Below are 10,834 nucleotides of genomic sequence, written 5' to 3'. Positions count from 1 at the left end.
TTTTTCTGTTATTAGTTATATTTTCAATGGAGATCTTCATTGAAATTGTCTTGTAGTGTAGGACTAGGATCAATCAGTATACAGTAACCGGCACTTTTGTGATTTGCCAATGTTAGTAAATTTTGTTGTTGTTATTATGACCGCCATATAGGTTTAGTCCAATTTTTTTTCTTTTTTCTTTTTCGCATGTCCAAATTTCCATCAAGGATTCCCAGGACACTGTAAGACCGGGGTACACGAAACTTGGTGGGCATGTAACCCCACATGGATAGCATGGAACCATCGTTTTTCGTGTTGATCTGTAGCCCCCCCGCTGGACTGGACCCCCCGAAAGGAGGGTAGGGCAGACACAGTTTTCTGTGAATATCTCGAGAACCGTAGGGTTTAGGAGGACCATTTTTTTTGTATGTTGATCTCAAGGGGCTATGTCAACCCATTCCATAACCACTCATTTCATGTATAGCGCCACCTAGTTAAACACAAAAAAGTAAAAATGTGGTGTTGTAATCGCAGGTATCTGTGACCTAACATAGTCAAAACTGCACGAAATTAGAAGTGTAGGATCATTATTACACCCTCTGAATGCATGCCAAGTTTCGTGGAATTCCGCTCATGGGGGGCCACACAATAAATTAATTTATGTTACTATACACTAACTGGCCTGTAGGTGGCCGGAGACAGTTTTCTGTGAATATCTCGAGAACCGTAGGGCCTAGGAGGTCCACCATTTTTGTGTATGTTGGTCTTAAGCGCCACCTAGTTAAAAATTAAAAAGCAAAAAATTAGGTGTTTTCATCACAATATCTCTGGCTGACATGGTCAAAACTGCACGAAATTTAAAGTGTAGGATCATTATGACACCCTCCGAATGCATGCCAAGTTTTGTGAACTTTCGTTCATGGGGGGCCTTACAATAAAATAATTTATGTGTACATTTAGTGACCGTACACCAACAAGGATTCCTGGGACACTGAAAGACCGGGGTACACGAAACTTGGTGGGCATGTAACCCCACATGGATAGCATGCACCATCATTTTTCGTTTTGATCTGTAGCCCCCCCACTGGACTGGACTGGACACAGTTTTCTTGAGAACCGTAGTAATCATACGTATGACACATACTCACACAGTAGACATATGTACGCATGCATGCACATGCACAAACACAGGCACATACACAAGCACACGCACACACACACACACACACACACACACACACACACACACATGCACACAAGAATTTCTCAGAATTATGAACAGGCAAGATGGGGGTGGGGTTGTATAAAATTAATTTGACATGTGAAATCTATGAACTGATCATGTTTTGGTGTTGTCTAGCAGATACCAGTGAGAATTGAGTGTGGATAATGCAATTTAGTGAGACAGTTAGAATCATATAGGCCTTTCAGCGTGATTTATTTTTGTGGAAAAAATGTGCTGGACTGGGCGGCGGTCATATTTTGTACCGCTCTGTGGTACATCTAGTTGTTGTTGTTGTTGTTGTAGTCACAGCGGGTTCTGGTTCCAGCTGCTATTTACCGGCTAAATGGACCCTTGGCCACCTGATGGAGAAGCAGAGGTCATCAGAGAACAATGAGGGACCAGTCAGTGAGAAGGCAAACATGGCAGAGACTCAGGTCAGATCTGCAGCCTGGTGAACCAGCAAGTAAGAATGCAAATAGCATAGACCTCAAACTGCCAACTTATGTCCACAGTTTACATTTTTGGGAATACTGTACACTCTAAACCCGAACTAGTTGTCATTACTAGAAAATTGCGTGGAAACCGATTGCCTTAAACCATTCTAGTTTTTACAAAACATAAAACTAAACATGTTTAGTTGTGTCAGCTAACAACCTTATGTTGATGCTGTAGACAAATTAAGCTTACATTAGTAGTCCTTTCTAAAAATCTTTAGTTCACTTAACTTATTGTTTCAGAAGTTGCAGTTGCATAAAATAACTAGGTTAAAATGCATGTTAACAAATTCATTAAAATATGAACTAAGTTCTGTAGATAGGCCTATTGTTTTTTTATTTTAAGATTAGGGTACTGTATTAATTTAATTGTTTTATTAAAAATTGAAAAGAAATTCATCACAATGTATAGGAATGCCTTTTATTATTGATAAAACATGAACAAACAACATTTAAACTCATAAATATTCCACATCCACTGTAGATGAAGAACCTATAAAAAAGACGAAGAACCTATAAAAAAGAACATAAGAAAACAATTTTTTAGTCCATGTTCATTTACACAGTTGAAATAAAAGTTTGTTATATCACCTATGAATGCAACAAATAAGTGAATGGACATCGGCTAACATTAGCCAAAAGCTAACCAACATGTGCTGCTATGGTTAGCTAAAACTGTCTACAGACAGAAACACCTATTTCAATGATAAAGTCTGAATTAAACTTAGTAGCACCAAGACAAGTATATTTACACGAAAACATATGTGATATTGTTATAATCTGGCATACACACCCATTGGAAGGTAGCTACCATGAGCTAACTGTCCGAAAGACTACTAGCATGCTAACAACGGAGCTAATGTTACCTTACTTTTCTCAGGTTAAGTTAATCACGTAAACAAACATTTAGCTAACTATTGGTCAAACTGAACATAATTTTCGGTTATTTCATCAGAATTTTAATTTTTCAACAAGTTCATCAGAAAGTTCACCCACCATTTGATGTAGTAGCCTATTTGTCACAGCAGCACGAGGCATGGAGTCATTCATCTGGACTGAGAAGCAGGAGGAACGGTTGATGGGCAGAATTTTTATTAGACCCCTCCTCTGCCTTGCAAAAACATAACATTTATCGTTGTCTCTGCTTACTGTAACATGATCAGTGCACTGTATATTTCACTTAAATAGTACAATCAACTAATTTATTTTAGTTATGACATAGAGTTTTCACAAAACACACAAACATTAGTAGTGACCACCTAACATATTTATTACAACTAAATCTGGGTTTAGAGTGTAGCATAGATAGACCATAAACTGCTTATTCGTGTCCACAGTTAACCTTTTTCAACAAAAAAAAACAGTGTGGCGGGAAATGACCGAGCAAGATGATCCTGTGCTTTGCAGCAACATGCCCATAATACTGTAAGTTAACGTTTTTCGTTTTATCAAATACAACTACATTTTTAGTGGAGATCTTCACTGATATTATCTTGTTGTGTAGAACTAGGCTCAACCCATGTAGCCTAAGGAAACCAGCACTAGGAAACCAGCACTTTGGTCATCTGCCATTGTTATTAAATGTCCTTTAATTTCGTAAACTGATGTTGATATTGTGAAAACTAGATGTACCGCATAGCGGTACAAAATATGACCGTCGCTCAGTCCTGTACCGCGAACATAAATCCCACTAATCAAATCTTGAAACTTTTGTGTATGCTTTTTTGGCATGCCTGTGTGTGTGTGTGTGCGGGCAGCACAGCAAGAAGCCTGCTGGCGCTGCAAAGGTGAATAGATTTGTAGCACTAGCCAAAAAATTTGAAACATTGTTATAAAACATTTAAAATCTCTAAACAATCGCAAGTAGGGCAGTTAATCACAGTTCATCCATTGCAACTGGACTGATGAAAGGTCATGTACACCTGTAGGCTACATTGTATTTGGGGAAAGCAGAAGGTATCAGTTTTATATGTATTTATTTATTTATTTATTTATTTATTTATTTATTTATTAACAAACAAAACAATCCCTGTCATTTCCATGCAGTTTTCAACAGCTATCAAGAAGAGAGGTCATGCCATGGATTTTTGTGAATGTTTCTTCTTCTACATGCACGATTTTAGTCATCTTTAGTTCATATGATATTCAACTTTATTGTCAATGCACAAATTAAATACCAATAGTCTAAAACGAAATGCAGTTTTACATCTAACCAGTGGTACAAATAACATGTCTAAAAGGGCCTTCATGAAATGCGTCGCTAGACTGTTCACATTTTAACGGGCCAAGTTGAGAGCTGCGTCCGTTATTGTTCGTGGGAAAAATACTGATGGCCGCGGACCACTGGTTGGAAACACCTGGCTTACAATATCAAGCGGACTTTAGCTGCCACCTCTTGGCGAAAAGTACATTTCACCCAGCTGCATGAATCACAGAAAGCGCGAATGAAGTGGCCACTTCTAAATTGGACCCACTGTACAGTAGCTGAAGGTCTGTGGCTAAAGCAGCCATAATGAAAGTGTTATCATTGTTTGGATACTTCCCACACACACATGCTTTTTAATCGCATAGACTACAACTACCAAGCTGGAATCAAAGCACATCGACTCCCCTCTCACAGTCACACCCTACAAGCACTTCAAACAAACAAACAAGCATCTCAGTCTCACGCATTTATAGCCATAGGCAAAACTGTATCAGACATAACGTTAGTAAATCATCCACCGCACAGAATGATTTTTGTAGCACGTGCAATAGGTACAGCCCTGCCCTGGTACATCTCTCAAAGTGCGCTCTAAAACATTTGGTTTAAATGGAGATGTAGCCTAGATCATCACTGGTGCGTTAATAAATCTACATTGTGACGAGTTGACACAAATGATTCACTTTGACGAATTTGTAGTCTAGTCAATTACGTCGTCTCAGCCCTAGTTACTTTACTTTGAGCCATGCTCTTCCTTAACGTTACTTGAAACACCTTTGAAAATAGAGGATTGTTTGGGAATGAACGTTAGCTCAGATGCTTTTTTAAAACTTTTTATGGTCTTACTGTAGGCCTAATGCAACATTTTACAAAGCACTGACAGGGCCACCAAGGACTGTGAGCGAATCAACAGGAGAAAAACCTATTTAGCAAGCAAAAAATGTCCCAGCCTGTTCACAGGATGCTTCATAGACAGGTTATCTTTCTGGTAGGCTAGTTCTATATTTTCCATTAGAAAACCATCACATTAGCGAACGCGTTGTGACTAACTCACTTAGCTCCTGTAGGCTATATGGTCAGACAAGAAGATGACAGTCGAACGATACAATTACAGCGCTGATATCAATTTGCTTGGTAACCGCATTTATGGTTTTCTACAAATACACTGGTCAATAATCAAATTGGCCTCCATCACTCAACCAATGCTAACGGTAGGCCTAACATTATTTTACCTACAGTAGGTCGTAGGTATACAACTTGTATAAGATTAACGTACCTGCAGTTAAAACCAAGCATGTCCGATAAACATTATCAGATTTATTTCGGCTTCAAGAAGAAAACAGAACCAACAAAATTACGTCTCACAGCAACGATGCGCCATCTGGTGGACAAACGAATACATAACGCCAATACTGGAAATGCTGCCAAATGATGATGAACAGGGCCTGAAGTTAACTTTTTTGGCCACCAGCCACTGTGGCAGGTGAATTTTGAAATCCACCTGCCACAGTGGTTTTTTACCAGCCAAAATTATTTTGTGCCCAAAATAAAGGTGAACGGCTCAGAAAATGCATAAGAATGGTTCTTGAACTTGTACAGAATACACATTACAGTATTCAAGTAAAAGTAAAAAAGTACTTTGTTAATAAATTACTCAAGTAACTTTTTTGTAGGCCTACATTTTTATATTTTTGATGGACCTTTAAAGGGATACAAAAGTATCCTTTATGCCTATTTGCTTTTCTCCTCCTCTGTAGGCTAATCATATAGTCAAACATATTTTAAAAGCCCAATTCAAATATATTTTATTTAATATACTTTGTCATAGCCAGAATAAACATTACGTGGCTATGGATTGAAAAGCAGTCTTCCAATACATTGCAGCTGATTCTTCTGCTTTGCATTGCTAGAAGTCTGGTTATAACTTCACCATACAGACAATGTAACCTAAAAACAATGGCTATATTATGGGTAGACCTTTATTTAGGCTAATAGCCTAGGCATATCCACTCGGGTAGAGCGACAGAGCAGGCTATCTGTTTTCTCAGCCGACCGTCTCATGTCATGTCCTGCAACATTGAGGCTACATAAATGAATGCTAGGCTTTTTCTAACTTGTATGCTCGATTTCCAGTGCATTTGCTTTGCTTGTAAATTAAGTTGTAGGCCTACTTTCCTTGTCCAATGTGACTGTTGAACGATGTTGGCCAGAAATGAATATATGTGGAAGTTTCCGTGTCATGCCATACCTCTAGTCTCGTTGGCACTCTGGCAGCCTCACCAGAAGATGCAGCAACTCAGGACGTCATTGCGTTAACTGAGTTGTTAGCTATATAGAACATCTACTTCTGTGTAGTAGCCTAGGCTACATAGGCCAGCCATCACTTTTATAATTGCGGGGAAACGTAGCAATGCTTTCTGAAGCCCTGTTTCTTTTCTCCCACAACGTTGTGTACCGGGGGAGAGGTGCTCTTTTCTCCCTTGAGATAGCCTACTTTCTCCAATAATAAACTTGTTCTCGTAACGAAAGGCAATTGAAAATGTAGCGGAGTAAAGAGTACATTTCCTACGGCAATCCCGACAGTGCATCTCCTTGCTCAGTGTTGTCTTATTGGCTACCCGCCAACGTGGCAGGTAGATTGACAGTTTCACCCACCAAACACAAAAGTTACCCGCATTTGGCGTGTGGGCGGGTGCCAATTTCATGCCCTGATGATGAATATTTGGTTTTCCTTTAATCCTACTGAATTTGTAATTATGTATCGGTCGTTCTAAGTGCCGATACCGATAGTATGTGCGTGCCTGTGTGTGTGTGCGTGTGTATGTGTGTGCACCACCATCTACAGGCCAATGAGTATACAGTCACTAAATGGACACATAACTTCATTTTTTAGACCCTCCCATGGATAAAGTTCTACGAAACTTGGCATACCCCCAGAGAATGTCAGGTTAATCATACACATAACATTTGGTGCAGTTCTGAACATCTTAACTGAAGAGAGGGGCGATTAAAGCAGAATGATATTGCATTTTCATTTTTTACCGGGGGGGTGCAAGTCACAAATGAGTGATTATGGGCTAGGTTGATGTGGGCCCTTGTACGGAGCCGAGCCCCTAAGGGGACATGAACAAAACAAAATCTAAAGTTTAGTTTCGTGTGCTCACCTGAAACTTTCATGTGCTCACGTGAAACTTTTATGTGCGCACATGAAAGTTTCATGTGAAAAGGTTTTGCGTGCGCAGGTGAGCACATGAAACTAAACTTTAGATTTTTTTTTGCTCATGTCCCCTTAGGGGCTCCATACCCTTGAGACCAACATACCATAAAAATGTCTTCATCCTCCGTGCCACGGTTCAGGTAGTTATTTAGGAAAAACTGCATTTTTTGGGTTTCGGGGGGCCCAGCACAGGGAGGTGGCCCCCCCTGGGGACCAAATAAATTTTTTCCGTAAAAGTCTAGGGGGGCTACATACCCACCAAATGTCATGTGCCCCGGTGTTTCGGTGTCCCGGGTATCGTTGACCAAAAATTCAGGAAGTACAGTAGATGATGAAAAAAAAAAAAAAAAAAAAAAAAAACTTTGACAATCCCTATATGACCTGTTGCTGCCTGTTTGACTCAAGTGTTGTTGTTGTTGATGTTGTTGTTATCATTGCTGGCCCTGGCTTCAGTTTCCCGGTCGAATGGGGCTTAGACCACCTGATTGCTTGACCTGCAAATGATCATTGGAACAGCTCTAATTATAGTAAATAATTAAATAAAATAAGAATATTAAAAAAAGATATTCTTTGTCAAATGTCATCATCATTGGGTGGCCAACCATAGTATTTGATTGACACTGTATCAAGAATACAATACAAATATAAAACCAATTGGCTATAACTAAAATAATTATATATCTTGTTAATGCTCCAGGGTGGCCAGACTTTGTAAACATGGACAGGTGGGTATAGAGCATGGGAAGCAGGACAGGCCTTACATCATTGTGGACAGCCAACCAACATTTACTGTCAAGCAACATCTACTGTCCTTCAGATGCCCTTCAATTGACCTACAGTTCTCTGATGATACTGCAATTGTGGGGTGTATCAGGGATGAACAATAGGAGGAATACAGGAGCCTGGTGGAGGACTCAACCACCTTCAACTCAACACTTCGAAGACTAAGGAGATGGTGGTGGATTTCCACAGGTCTAAGCCCGCCATTGTGGAGGTGGTAAACACCTACAAATATCTGGGCTTACACCTTCACTTAAGGGTAGATGAGAGATAGACTTTTCTGCATACCCTGTCTGCCTCTCCACCCTCTTCATGTTTGTGTACAGACTGTCCACTAGCCTACTGTTACTGCTACACTGTTTACATGCTATATTAGCACATATGCATACCCCCTCCCTCCCTCCCTACCACTGCCTGGTTTGCCTGGCCGTACTTAATACTTAATACATAATACTTTATACTTAATACTTGACCAATGGCTGTAACCCTATTACTTAGTTTTTATATTACTTTGTCTATTATTCTCTTATATATGTGCATATTTATTTTATGCTGTCTCGTAGGTTAAGGTTTAAGGTTAATGTTATAGGTTGTATATGCACGTGTGTATGAGAATTTAATTGAATGAATTATTTTGAAAACACATTTTTAAAAGCCTTATTTGTCAATGACCTGTGTTTTCAAAATTATCTTTAAAAATGGACAGAATGCATTTTTCTGAAGTTGGAAGAATATGTTTAAACAAGTCTAAACAAGTCCCTGGCTGCAGAGGTTATTTCACCACCCAAAAAATGTCAGGTGACACAACCGAGAGTTTCTAAAAATGTGAATAAATACTTTACAAATTAAAAAAGTATATTGTTTAATAGAATAATTAGGTACAACACATTTTTCAACCATTCCTTCACTTTAATCTTTAAATTAGTATTTTACCTGGTTGCACCACCTGACGATGCAGTTGCGCCACTTGACTTTTGCTACTAATTTCCAATTATACAGGCATCTTCTTGGACTTATGTAACCTTTTGACTTTGCTAGCAAGTTCATCCAATTCAATTTTCCAATACAATAAAAGGTTTTATATTCAAATAACTTTTTCTTAGTTTTACATAGATTGTACCACCTGTACAAGTCCAACTATGAAGAAAAAAGTAGCTTTTTTGAATCAATATTTGAGAGAGATTTACAAACTTTTCACTCATCGGTAAAGTTCACTTGGTGTCCTCTTGATGAGGCAATATCCTGTTTACTCTTTTCCCTTTTCAATTGAAAATAAACTTTCTATGAATGCGGTTTTACCACCCTGACGTTTCAGATATGCAAATTTCCAGACAAAAGGTTTTTTTTTTTTTTTAATTTTCCAGTCGCCTGTCTATTTTAACCAAAGGCTGACAAGGATGGGCCACCGAATCTGAACACGGTGATGGGAAAGTATGAATGTACTCTTTTATGATAGTAACAGTATGATTGGAGACACAATGTGGCATTTTCTACACTTCTCAGTACTCAAAAAACAACCCCCAAAAAACAAATAATAATAATAAAAACGCTACGATTTCACTGCTATCAGGGCTATACTTGCTCAGAAGGCCCAGTGAACAAATAACAGCCTAGGCTGTCTTTGCCTGACCTGAAAGTAGACTGGCTCTGTACTTCTCTCCACTTATCTACAGTTTTAGTTAAAATATGCATATATTTGTAATGTTTGCACTATTGCCCACTAGCACAGCCAAACCTTATACACATTTATGAGAGTATTACCATAGCTCTAAAGACAGCAGAAAAAGTTGTGTGCAGCAGAATGTTCAAATAATACTCATTAACACACGCCATCAGCAGTGTGCACTTTTTTGGGGGGACTGGAAATGCTTCTTAACATTTTTTAAATGTGGAGTGATAGAAAAAGAAGCGTTTCTGCAAGTTGGAATAGTTTGATGGCCACCATTTCATATCACACCACTCACAGGAATGTGGTAGTGATACATATCAGCTCACTAATACAATTAAGTCTATGTTATTTCTTGACAAAGAAACTATATACAGTGGTTGAAAAGATATTGCTTCCAGACTGCTTTTCAATAGGTAGATAATAAATATACATTATCATAATTAGTAAACTTCATGATGCTGTAATCTAATCACTCTCATGTTGTGTTCAGAGAACTATTAAGATAAATACAAGGCCAATACCAACTGTAAGACCAACTGTAAAAATGGATATGCATTTTACTTTTCCATGAGCAATAGAGTAAAGGGCATATATTAAGAATGATGTTTTTAAGGATATGAATTTCGAATCATTTCTGAATAAAAAAAACCTGAGGAAAAGCCTTTGTTCTTTTATTTGTCTTTATTTTTTCTTTTTATTTAAAGACTAATGCAGAGAATCAGATTCTACAGGGCCATATTGTAACAAATTCAAACAGGTACAGAAGGTGAACCCACTCTACCTGACCAAAACACCTGTCCCACTTTTCCCTTTTCCTCATCTCAACTATGGACTGTATCAAAGACTAATCTCCAGGTATCAGCGGGACAGATCGGAATATGTGCTTGTTGTGTCATATGTGTATAGTTTCTCTGTCAATATGTTAGCAAATGCCCCTGGTCTGTGCATGTGTGTGCCTTTGCTTGCAGTTATGTAAAAGCTGTGTGTGTCAGTATGTGTGGCTGTGTATGCTGTACACATGTGCAAACATGTTGGCGTGCTTTCAACATTTCGGCTATGAACACAGATATCCCAATGTCCTTCATGTTTTTTCAATGCTATGTAAACACTTCTTTATTTACCAATTATCTTGTTTGATCTGCACACAATTTGTAATTAAAAATAAACAAACCAATCAATAAATAAACACATAAATAAAGATATCAAGTTTAAACCAAAAATAAATGTGCTATCAAGCATTTCCAGCTTTGAAACTGATGCCATGACC

At 38.4% G+C, this 10,834-nt stretch overlaps 1 long non-coding RNA gene across 1 annotated transcript; it reads right to left on the bottom strand.

Annotated features, from left to right (window-relative positions):
* Positions 1-2,105: 2,105 nt before the first annotated feature.
* LOC143112275 (uncharacterized) lies at positions 2,106-2,832 on the bottom strand. The gene is made up of 2 exons (XR_012984699.1): positions 2,695-2,832; positions 2,106-2,191 (listed from the first exon to the last, which is right to left on the bottom strand). It is a non-coding gene; the product is annotated as an uncharacterized LOC143112275 (long non-coding RNA).
* Positions 2,833-10,834: the final 8,002 nt, after the last annotated feature.

The sequence above is a fragment of the Alosa pseudoharengus genome, unplaced genomic scaffold, assembly GCF_046254945.1.
Source record: "Alosa pseudoharengus isolate Yale_2024_CS ecotype anadromous, Long Island Sound unplaced genomic scaffold, YU_APseudo_1.1 YU_APseudo_1.1_scf_8, whole genome shotgun sequence".
Lineage (NCBI taxonomy): Eukaryota > Metazoa > Chordata > Actinopteri > Clupeiformes > Clupeidae > Alosa > Alosa pseudoharengus.
Note: the sequence above shows the minus strand (reverse complement) of the source record. Positions and strands in the feature narration are given on the sequence as shown.